Source organism: Lutra lutra, chromosome 6 (assembly GCF_902655055.1).
Source record: "Lutra lutra chromosome 6, mLutLut1.2, whole genome shotgun sequence".
In the NCBI taxonomy this organism is placed as follows: Eukaryota; Metazoa; Chordata; class Mammalia; order Carnivora; family Mustelidae; genus Lutra; species Lutra lutra.
Genome location: NC_062283.1, coordinates 102,800,840 through 102,813,631, shown reverse-complemented (window position 1 = coordinate 102,813,631; position 12,792 = coordinate 102,800,840).

Below are 12,792 nucleotides of genomic sequence, written 5' to 3'. Positions count from 1 at the left end.
TGTTTCTTGGATACTCTTAATTTTGTACACTGAAAGTAATTCTATATTGTGTAAGAATTTTAATTGATTTAGAACTGATAGTATTTATAATTAAGACAAAGCTTTCTAACTTTGGGCAACTGTTGCTACTCCTTTGAAGAGAATCTCATTGCCCATATGTGTCATTGTCCCCATCTTGCTCTCTTTGCTACCCTGTTTTGGAGCTTCTACCACTTAGCTACATTCTGCAGTGTGTTCTGAAGGGCCCACAGTGTGTGGAGATTTATTTAAGATGGTCTCTTTGCAAGTTGTTTGAATTGTTTTGGAAAAAAAATCTAAAATAAATACCTTTTAAAAATATAAACCTTATTCCATTTTGTTCCTTATATTAGAGCAATAATTTATTGCTATATGACAGGATTCCTCTCTTCACTATAAACAGCTATAAGATTAATTATTTATTAAGGCATCCTAGGCAGGGAAAGTTTGTGTCTACCAGAGAATTGTTTGCCGTTTTGGAACTTTAAGAATTTTCTGGTATTTCTATCTCTCTCTTTTTAAAGATCTTATTTATTTATTTATTTATTTATTTATTTATTATTTGAGAGAGGTAGAGTATGAGCTGGGGAAGAGGGAGAGTGAGAAGCAGACTCCCCACTGAGCAGGGAGCCCAACTTGATGTGGGGCTCAGTCCTAGGACCCCGAGATCATGACCTGAGCCCAAGGCAGACACTTAACTAATTGAGCAACCCTAGTGCCCCTATTTTTCTCTTTCTTGACATTCATCCATTCATCTCTTTCCAAACATGTATGCAGAATTAGGCACAATTTTTACTGTTCCCGGGCACCTTGTGTGCATTATCTCATTTAATTCCCATTACAACCCAGTATAGTATTCTTATCCCAGGAGGAAACATTACAGAGACATTACCAGCTGGTCACAGACATTGGTTACCAGAACTGGGAAGTTTAGGAACAGCACAAAGAGCCTGGGGTGGTGTCTTGGTCACTATCAGTGCAGGGTGTCCTTCCAGTGCAGACCTCAAAGGGAAGAATGGCACGTGGAGGGAGCTGCAGTGGTGAGATCCATGGTGGGGGATGGGAATTAAAAAATACTTCTGCCCTAAACCAAGACTGGAATAGATATAACAGAAACCAATATGCAATAAGTAATTTTGTCACAGGAGAGAAAAATGAGGTGGATTTTTGCATGTGACGTAATCCTTTCAGTGTTTTGCATTCCAAAATCTAAGGGGTGAGTTAGTTACTTTGTTTTAGCAAATAAAGGATGTTTGATACATGAGTTGCACTGTTTGTTCTCTAAGCCTCCTAAACTGGAGAAAGCAACTAAATTTAAGTTTTGCTTGAACACAAGGAAAGCCACTCAACATCAAAGAGATTAAGGTGACTTGTTCATGTATTCATTAATTCAGTCAACAATATTTATGAGTGCCAAATATGGCCAGGAAGTATCCTAAGAACTGGGGATGCAGAAATGAATACAGCTATTAAGGTTCCTTGACAACATCCTGGGCTGACATTCGAGTGTGTGTGTGTGTGTGTGTGTGTGTGTGTGTGTGTGTGTGTGTATGGTGGATGGGGGGGGGTGCAAAATGACAACATACAAATGCATAGCTAAATAAGAACAGTAATCAGGGAGTGAGAACTGCAGAAAATTAACATCGGGTAATGTCACAGAGAATGATCCATTGGCTACTATCCATTGTTGGTTGAGAAAGGCCTCTATGGAAATGGAGTTTATTCTAAAATCTGAATGATAAGGAGATAGCCATGCAAAAATGGGTATTGAAGTAGGGAGAGGGAGGCCCTTAGTTTAGGGAATCTATACAGAGAGAACGAGCTTGTTGAGTTTGGAAACGTAGGGTGAGCATGTGGTGGTAGGGGATGAGTCACGGAAGGAGGAAGGACCAGCTCTTACATGGCCTGGTGAGCCACGGTAAGTGGTCAGAACTTTATTCTAACTGCACTGAGAAACCCCTGGAGGCTTGCAGGTAGGTCATGAAAAGTGATTTTCCCGGTCTTGTTATCTCTATGATAAGATAACAAAATAACTTATCTTAACATATATTCTATTTTTGTGAAAAATAATCTATCATATACTAAATGCTCTAAAAATATGTGTTTAATAATGGTACTGACCATTATTCTTAGCAGTAACATAGCATAGAAGCTGTTAGAGTTGTTATATTTGTGATGTAGAGAATAGCAAAAATGCCAACTACTTTTTACTACGTGTCTACTTTATGTTTATATTACCTAATTTAATCTGCGCTTCAACTTTCAGCAGAAGAAACTAACTTTTAAAGAAGTTAAAAAACTTGCTCAAGGTCACCTCTAGTAAGGATAGAAAAAGAATTTCAATTTCACTAATGGTCTTTCTGACTCTAAAGTGAACGCTCTTTCCTCCACGCCATGCCACCCCATGGAAAATATGTGCCCTGTATTCTCTTGATGGTCTGTAGCAGATGATCCCTTATCAAAGGCCTTCTGACTTTTATTGAGCCTCTATTTTATAGAGCAGTTTGTCACATAAACCACAAATCACAAAATGGTCTGCAGTAATTTGTTCTGAGCGTCGCCATATTTGACTGAATTATCCTATAAAGTAATATTTATAATTCTGTGCTCCACATCTTTCTATTTTATATGTAAGGATTGAGAGGAAAAATATCAAAGAAATAGCAACTGACAGATGAGAAAGTAGTGCTGAAGGCACTGTTTAAATTCAAGATGTTATTATAATTGTTATTATTAAATGGATTACTGGGCGATGAATGCAGTAATAAAAAGAACATACATTCTGCATGAAAGAAGACTTTCATAAGGCACCAGCACACAGAAGATAATTGAGTGAAGGGCTTCATAGTGGGGAATTTAAACAAGCCTGGGACACAAAGGCTGTGTACTTCAGTTTCATGGATTGGAAAAGCCAGCAGAGGCAATGATGGTCGTGCTCAGTTACTTGTGGTGCCGGTGACATGAGCTTCTTTCATGCATAGAGTTCATGTCCACTTTTATCTCCACCATTGCCTCTTCATGGATCTGTGGGTCCTTGATGACACTGACAAAGTCCTTGCTTTGTCAGTATTGGGGAGGCTATCAAAGTTCTGTTCTCTTCAGAGATGGAGAAATACTAACAAACAGAATAAGGCAGATATCTATAGTTAATACGGAAAAAATTAAAGGTTTGCCTTCATTTGCTCCTGCTCTTTTATCATTAAATTAGTTATGATAAGCTGCTTTACTATAAATATTGCTATTTCTTTCTGTTTGAATTATATCTTTTCAGTGAAACAGTTGACATTAGTTAATCAATTTCTAGTAAAACTTATTCTAAAACTCTGAAGCCTTTTAATCATCTAGCAGGCACAATGCATATTATACATATTTAGTCAGTATGCATTTCTATATGCATTAATGTGTTCCTCCTTTCCTCTTCATACCATTTTACTTTTGGGGTTTGGTTTTAGAAGATATTAGGTGTTTTAGTTTTTAGGGTTTTTTTTTTTTAATTCATTCTATATACCAAGCATTACTCTAAGTTTTTCAGTGAACAATGAGAAAAAAGATGCTGACCTGTGTGGGGTGAAGGCCCACTCTAGTACAGTGATAGGTAATAAACCATAAACATAAGAAATACCTACATTATGTATTCTGCTAGAAGATGGTGATTGTTACTGGAAAATAAAAGGGGGGAGAGAAGACTTGAAGGAGGTGAAGATAAGCTGTTGGGTATATTTAGATAGATATCTTTTTTGTTGTTATTCAAAATGATTATACATTAGTGTTCAAGGCAAAAAGAAAAAGTTAATTTTGTCTACACCAACGAAAATGGATGAATTCATGTGACTATTTGTGAAGAACTTTTTAAACCTGACTTTGCAGGAGGTGGTTTTTTCCCTTGGTTAACTGCATGCCAGATTTAAATTTGTGACCATAAGCAGGTGTCTCAAAAAGGGGAGCCATCTCCTCCACTAAAGGATGAGCAGGTTGTATTGACATCCCCCTTTTGTTCTGAGTAGTGTGCATTACCTCCGATTAAAACAACTAAAACAAAAATTCCTCATACTTTGATGGGAGAAACCAGAACCTAGAATCATGTCTCTCCAGAGCATAATGAGTCCTTAGAGATTTGTCAAACCCATTATGTCACAGCGAGGTATTATGGCCCAAGCCCAGTGGTTGACTTGTCCACTGGGGTTGACCTGACACTTATGACCTGTAGAAACAGTGACAGGATTCCACAGGGAGCCCAGGCAATCTGTCTCCCTTCTCTTATACTCTCTTGTAATACTATATAGGAAGTACTTAGGAAGACACAAATATGGTGCTTCCAACTTTTCATTAAAAACATGCCTGGAAGACACGCCCTGAAGAGCTCTTTGGTCTTTAGTGGGCAGGACTCTCAGAAAGAGCTGCAGGGAAGCCTAATATCTTATTTTTAAATACACAACCTCTTGAAAGAATGAGAATGTTTTAATGCCTCCCTAGAGACTGAAATTAAGCAAATCCTTTCACCCTTTAGAGAGTTCAAAAGAGATCTAGCAAGGTAATAAATGAACTTGTAGCTCATATAAAGGCTCTCAGATTGAGGTCACTCACTGTTGAAACTCTTTCTCCCTGAGGAACTTACCCAGAGAACTAGACCCCTGCTCCACAAAATCTGCTCTTTGGCACAGCAACAGCAACATCACCTGGAAGCTTGTGGAAGTACTCCATCTCAATCCTCATCATACCTACTGAATAGGAATCTGTATTTTAACAAGACCCCCAGGTGAGACAGGTGGAAAGTAAGACTGAGATGCACTGGCCTAGAAACTTCTGCCAGAAGTGGTCCTGACCAGGACAGAGCAGCCCCCGCTGCTTTGAACTTGACGTTTGAATCTTGAATAATGCCTGTTAGCAGCCAATCCCATCAATCTGTCAAAACTAATTCTATGTTAATGAATATTAGACCAGTTTGACTAATTCCTCTGTCCAATGCTCAAAATTGGTAGGCCCCTTTGGCCAGCTCCTGAATGCGTTCCCCTTAGAGGGAGGAGTGGATGAAGATTCGAATGGGCAAGGAAGGATGGTGCCAGTTACTCTAGACATCTTGCACTGTGGTCTTTGCCCTCTTTCCTGTGGGAAATCCCAATGTTTCCATCTCCTTTCTTTCTTCACTAGAGAACCTAGCTCTTCTTAAGACAGCATTCAACCATTCATCCCATCCTATATTTGTGTAACATAATTGGAAAGATGAGGGGATATTGTACACTGGAAGGACCTTGTTTGAGGAAAAAAAAAAATACTGGATGTATTCTCCTATTTGTGTCAATAAGTTATTCTTCTGTATTCTGTTCCTCTCTCATTTACATTGACTTCTATTTCTCAACCATTTCCATGTCTTTTGGACATGCAAATGTAGACCTTGTTCCCCTGATGATTAGTACTATGGCCTTGCAAAGAGCAACCCTATTGGCTTTATATTACCTGACTTGACTTGTCAGGCATTATTCTTCTGGCTTTGGGCTAGGTGACAGGTCTCAGAATTTCACCACACTGTTTCCCATTATTTGCCTCATTTGCTACACACAATCTTTTGAAGTAAGCATCACTTTTGTCTCCATTTTATAGACCAGGAAACTGAAACTCAAGAAAAAAAGTAAAGGGTTTTCTCAAGGTGACACACGTGGAGCTTATTGCTAAGATTGACACACCCTGATGATGGGTAACTCCAAAGAGAGTAAAAATTCAGTGTTTAACCTCATTTTGAATTTTTAAGTTATACCATTTTGATGCTAAACCAAGCTCTTGGGCTCTCTAAACAATAGAAATTGGTAAGAGGCCAGCTGGGAGTTCCAGGCAAGGATTTATCAGGGCTTATGCTTAAGCACAATGGAGGCAGTACAAGGGAGAGAATCCTCAGGCTGACCCCCCTGAGTAGAGATCAGGAAGAGCATTTGAAAGAAACTTGAGTGGGAAAAGGGTGACATGACATCTAAGCATGGAGTGGTGGGGATTTATTAGCACGTACCCATTTAAAGGTTATGCTTCTTCATGTGTTGCATGTCTAATTAGTATGTTAAATCTCCATCCCAGGCTTAGTTTTTAGTATTATAATGAGGGAAAAAGTTGGTGACAGGTCAGTACTAGGGTCCATCTTGGCACAGACTTGTCTAGTTTTTGCCAGTTATTGTAGTAAGCATCCTCCCTCCACATTCCTGCAAGATACGCTGCTAAAGGGCACAGACTTAACTCTCCTGGAATCCTGGCTGCATTTGGCAATTAGGGTTGAGCGGACCTGTTCCTGCTCTGTCTCAATTTTAGGCAATTTTTTCTAAGAAATCATAGCTAACATTACTGAATCCAAACCTGTGCCAGTGACTATTCTACTGCTTTACGTATATTAACTCGTTCTGCACAATTTTTTCTTTTTAGAGAAGCCCTATTAAATGACCATCTTACATATAAGTGGACTGAAGCACGGAAAGGTTAAGAAGCCTAGAAATTACCACAGTTGGGATGTGAGCCCAGGCAATCCGTCTCCACTCTACTAAACTATCTTGTACTACTATGTAGGAAGTACTTAGGAAGACACAAATATGATGTTTTCAATTATTCATAAAGCCCTAAAGGAGATGAAAGTTTTGTAAAGGGCAGAAAGCTTGTTTTTAGAATGGTCAGATGCAATAATACCTTGTGTTTATACAGAGCTTTTCTCCAAAGAGATCAGTAATTCACTAGATATCCCTGCCAACCTCCTGACCTAAGGACTTTTTTTGTTAATAAGGAGAAGATTAAAGGAGTCAAGAGAAAAAAAAAAATCATTCCTCTATTTAAATGATCAAATGAAGTGGTGATTATGGCTGAATACTCAGCTAAAAATTCTGCCAGTCAAATGTGAGGCAGCCTGAGATTACAGGGTTTAAAGCTCTCAGGCAAATCTGTGAGAGGTGGACGAGGTCGATCCTACATCAGAGCTGATTATAGATGGGCGTTTAATGAGCAAAGGATATGCATTCCTGAAACAGGTAAAAACACCTTTGCAATGTAAATTGACATTTACTTACTCTCCAAGGCTCAGCCTCTTCTGTGACTGTGTCCTTCGTACTTGTGTGCCAGGAAGAGGAGTCTGGGAGCAGCTTGGAAGATGCCAGGGCTCTGTGAGATGGGCTTGTGCCTTGAGCTGCAATAGAATCAACACAAACCTAACAGCTCAGCTCATCCCATTCACTTAGACCTGCACAGGAAGAGTGCCTTGGGGAGATGTGCTGGATGGAGTCAGATGAACTCCTTCAGGTCTTGTACTTCGTAAACCACATTTAAGTGCTTAGAAAGTAAGCCAAGGAGGAGAATTCCTGGTATGTTCCCCAGTAAAGTTGGAAAAACACCTCAGAAATTCCCACGGCAACAAGTAACAAGTCAGGATCCCCAGTACTGCTTATGTTTTGCTTCAACATCTGGGGACAGGGGCCTTGTAGGGACCCAGGCAGCATCCCCCAAGGAAAACTCTAGTTTTGCCTTGAGAGTCCTATGTTTGCTCAGGGTTTGGAAAAGGGGAAAGGAATTGGTGCAGGTTATTGAAGGATGCCACCAGAGCCACCCTGAGTTCCAGGCTGTGCTACCGAAAAATGTGCATTAGTTCTGATAAAATTACTCAGGGGTCTTTCTTGTTCAGTGGCACTCAGTGAAGCTCTGACTCTCAGTGAATTCTCAGAGGCTGAATGGAAGCTGAGAGGAAAGAAAGAGAGTACAGAAGAAGTATGTGAACTCAGAGGCCAGGCCTTCTTGGTATCTCTTGGGGTCCTCTGGTTCTGCTGAGCCTCTCCAGAACTGGCACTTTAGGGTACCAGTTGCCCAAACAGGTCTTCAGATGATGTCCCTATGACACGCTCAGTGCCACCAAAGCTGTTTGAGGTGAGGTATTGGCAGCAAAAGGGCTTTGGCTGCTTCTTGTTTGCACCATTACTTTAGGGTATATATTTATAGAACACTCAGATTTTCAAGAAATCAGGAGGTAGAGCTGGACTATGTGCACTTTAGCTGTAAGAGGAACCTATTGAGACGTTTCTAATCATTCCTAATCTACTGTTACCTTTTATAGGAGTCATATTATTTCTCTTCTGAATCCTTATGAATGAGATAAAACAACAATGCTTTATTTAATACCCTTGAAGATTTCTCCATATTAGCTGTCATGAAGGCAAGTATAAGGTTGTTGCTCTTTGGATTTTTTTTTCCTTTGGATCTTGATGGGAATATTGGATATATACACATAACGCAACAAAAGGCAGAAGGCATTTTGTTACCATTTGATATAAACATTTAACATACAGCAAGACAACATATACACAAACATATCACCTTCTATTCTAATTAAAATAAAATTTCTATCAGAAATATAAAACACAATAAAACTATACTGCCCACACAGAAGGAAATAGTCAGTATAATAAATAAAACCAACATTTTAAGCTACTAGCTTAAAATAACGTTAATCACCAAAGGTTCCTAGAAGGCTGATAAAGAGTTGTTTAAACATTTTCATTTATTTTTGGCTTTAAGATATCTCAAAATGACTCCTCATATTTAGGTAGTAATTGTCAGTAAGAAAACAACTGAAACAGGCATGCATACTGTTTTATATCACCAATATAAAACATGATTTCCTTAAGGCACTAGCAATCTAAGTGCAATCTAACTAGTAGATAACCTGCATTCTAACGCGAGGCATTTTGGTCTAAGTATTAAAGACCTGATTTGGACCACTTTGTAGCTGTATGTTTTTGGATAAGTCATTTATAATTGCTAAACTATTTCATCTCTGGGAGATGAAAAAAGAAGGGATTCTAGGTTGTTGTGGGTATATAAAGTATATAGACAGTATGGAGTATATAAAGTGCTTAGCTGACTGCCTGGTTGATGATAAACAGTAAAGATGTGCTATCTGGGCCCCTGGGTGACTCAGTTGGTTAAGTATCTGCCTTAGGCTCAGGTCATGATCCTAGGGTCCTGGAATCAAGCCCCACTTCAGGCTCCCTGCTCCCTCTCCCTCTGCCTGCCACTCCCCCTGCTTGTACTCTCTCTCTCTCTCAAATAAATAAATAAAATCTTAAAAAAAAAAAGGTGTGCTATCATCATTATCATTGATATATGTGAAGAATCTGAAAAGTTAGAAACTTTTCGGTCTGGTTGGTGTCATTTTGGTCCAGACTCAGATTGTGAATTTCACACAGGTATTTAATAATACTATTGAGCTTGGTATTACCACAAGTTGGAATACATTTATTTTCTCCTATGAGCTTTGCCCATAAAATAGGTATTTGTGAAGAGCTGTCTTATTATTTGAGACTTCTTAGAGTAGATCAGAAGACGACATAATGAGGTTTAAATTGCCAGAGACTTGGGTAATGGAATTGCATCATTAGCAAACATTAAGTGTTCAGAGCAAAAAGGGAAATAGGGAGTAGAGCTATTAATCAGGTGACTTCACACAACTTATTCACTCTAGTTCATAAGTGTCATTTCATCAAAGGAGCTAAGTTTATTTTTCTAAGCAGTTTCCAAAAAGCCACCAAATAAGGTTATGGGAGCTGTTTTTGTCTCTCAGAGGAGAAAACTTTCCTCCCCCTTTCCCTTCCTTCCAAAGATTTGCCCTTGCACAAGGAAGAAATATGCTCAGTTTGGTCGGACACAGCACCATATTTTTCTACTAAGGAAATGTGGTGAAATGCCACCATATTAAAGGATGAGGTAAGATCCTGACCAGGCAGTCCTTCAGCTTCCTGTGGAGCCTGAGGTAGCACCCAGTTCCTGAGGACCTCCAGGCTCCACCAGTCTGTGAGTTTGCCTTCATTCTCCACCCTTTACCCCAGGACCCCTACCTCTCCTACAGGAAGATCTGCAGGTACTTCTTCTCCATGTGGGAGTTTGTACTGGGCTATTTCCCAGATATAGACCAGAGAACGCATGCTGCACAGTGCTGGACACTGGGGGAAAAATATGTTTTTCCTGCTGTCTCTCTGTTGCTCCATTGATATTCATGTTTTATGATGGATTTTCCTTAGATTGCAGCAGTAAAGACCCACCCTCATATTTGGGGGAGATGTACCCACAGACTCACTGGTGAGGTGGGAAAGAAATAAGAAACTTCATTTAGAGATTCCAGTTCAGGGTATAGTTTCCATCCAGTTTTCATTCGACCATTGCTTTGAGGTATTTAATGGGCTTCGTCAAGCTGTTAATAAAGTTGGTATTTTGTTCCCTAGTTGGCCTTGTGTCTTTGTTTGGCTGTCTTTCCCAGTTACTTTCAGGTATTAATAAATAGAACTATGTCATTTTTCAGGAGTTGAAAAGTCTAGTCTTGTCTAATATCAAAATTTCACAATCTCATGCAATCCAGCGTTTCTCCTCCAGTTCAGACTTGACTTAGGTTCTATGCTGTGCAGTGGGATGAGGAGTACAGTGTATCTTTTTCATTACCCCCTCTGGTACTTTCCTCCTCCCCCATTCTGCTTTTAGCCTTTTAGGGTAGGGGAGAATGGAGAAGGGATGGGACAGGTAAAGGAAGCAAAAGATATGGAACTGTATAGAACTGGGTGAATTAAAAAGTTTCTCTTGGCTATTAAAATGTTCTCGCTTGGGGCAGGTGTCCAAATACTGACTTTATCCTGTGCAGTGTTTTTTCCAGTTGCTGTATTTGTAGATCTTTGTTCTAGATAATGTCCTCATTGCTTAAAATTTCTCTCTAGAGATCCATCCCATCAGGCTATTGTAATCATTTTGGGAATGCTTTCCTTTAGGTGTGCTTTTTGTCAGACCCATATCTGGTTCATGGGAAACAAGCACATTCACCTTGCTGTTCATGGAAATGCAGCTCACTCCTATTCCCACCCTAGCCATCTCTTCTCTCCTTTTCAGGGGAAACTGCAGCCATCCTCCTGACTGTCAAATTTTCTGGGTGCCAATTAGTCATAAGACTGCATACTCCAAACTCCAGCTCTCTGTGTGGTTCACTAAAGCTATCTTCCTTAGCTTTAGATGTGGCAAATGGCCCCTTTCCCTCTGCTATTGCACAGTGAGACTCAAAAGTGAGGGAGAGCCAAGGGTTTCAGAACTAGTTCTTGGTATCGTAACATGTCATCCAGAAGTGATGTTCACTGATTATTCTGCAGAAAGTCTGAGAAAATAGAAAAAGTAAAACTTTACATCTTGTTACACTTACATGTAGATACATTACATGTGGTTAATCAATGAAAATTTTATTAAAGTAATGCTCTTGAACTCTTAAACTTGGATATAGCCCCATCCTCCAGTAGAGCTATGCAGTTATAACCCTTATCTGATTCTTGAGAAATGGACACTCACTCGTTCTGGTTATAAATCATGTAATAGATAATTAGAAATCAATAAGGACCCCTGATTCATTAAAAAGAGCCCAGAGTTTGAATAGTAGAGATTAACACACCCATAGATTAGGGTCTAAGTGGCATACTCTTTCCCAGCTAGTTAGTGTTTGAACTGCACATATGACATAACTAACCAAAACCTATGTTCTTTGCTTCTAGTGCTTCATTGACTGTTAGATGTTGCAGGTATTTACACAAGGAGGGGTTCCTGCAGCTGTAAGAAAAAGGAGGTTCTGACAACTGTTCCATAAATTAACAGTTGAAAATATAAAAATTTACAAATTGAAAGCATAATTTGTTAACTTTCACCAACTTTTTCCAGGCCTTCCCTGGGCAGTAAAAAGCAATTTATCAGGAACTCCTGGGTGGGTTAGTTGGTTAAGTGGCCAACTCTGGGTTTTAGCTTAGGTCACGATCTCAGGGTCCTAGGATGGAGGCCTGTGTGTCAGGCTTCTCGCTCCACAGGGAATCTTCTTGGAGATCCTCTCTCTCTCCCTCTCCTTCTGCTTCTTACCCCCTCACCTTCTCTCTCTTTCAAAAATAAATCTTAAAAAAAAATAAATTTATCAAACCTCTTTTCAAGAGGAATTGAAATCTTCCTCCACAATGGTACTTGGGTAATCTAACTGAAAAATGTTCTAAAATAAATACATTTAGAAATGCACTAAGGGGATATTTATGAAACATGGTATAATCAGGATTAGTCCAGAAGAGGATACTAAGTCCACTAAGGGGATACGTAGGAAGCCTGGTATAATCAGGATTAGTCCAGAAAATTCAAGATGGGTGCCCAATTTTTTGTCTTTAAAGATAATATTCACTCTTAGAGGAGAAACATTTCACTTTACACTCTAATATTTCCAAAAATTTTATTTGAGTTTTTTCCTCAGGTCATGTCATAGAAGAATGTTTAATAGGACTCTGGCCTTCTAGGTCCTTCCAAAGTTTCAGAGTCACAAAGTAATCTGAAGAGTTTCTTATTTACTTATTTTAGGAAAAGGTGGATAGATTACAAACTCTAGAGTTGATTTGTCTTTTTTTTTCTTTTTTTTTTCTCTTTTAAAGATTTTATTTATTTATTTGACAGAGAGAAATCACAAGTAGGCAGAGAGGCAGCCAGAGAGAGAGGAGGAAGCAGGCTCCCTGCTGAGCAGAAAGCCCAATGCAGGGCTCGAACCCAGGACCTGGGATCATGACCTGAGCCGAAGGCAGGGGCTTAACCTCTGAGCCACCCAGGTGCCCCTAGAGTTGATTTGTCTTAAAGAGTAAACATTGATTCCTTTCATTTTCTTCTTCTGTGCTTAGAGGTTTGAGGTAGTCTTGTATTTTCAGGAATTGTTATTTTTCAGGAAAACCAAAGGGTAATGCATGAAAGATTAAACTGACTTCCTGAGGAACCCGT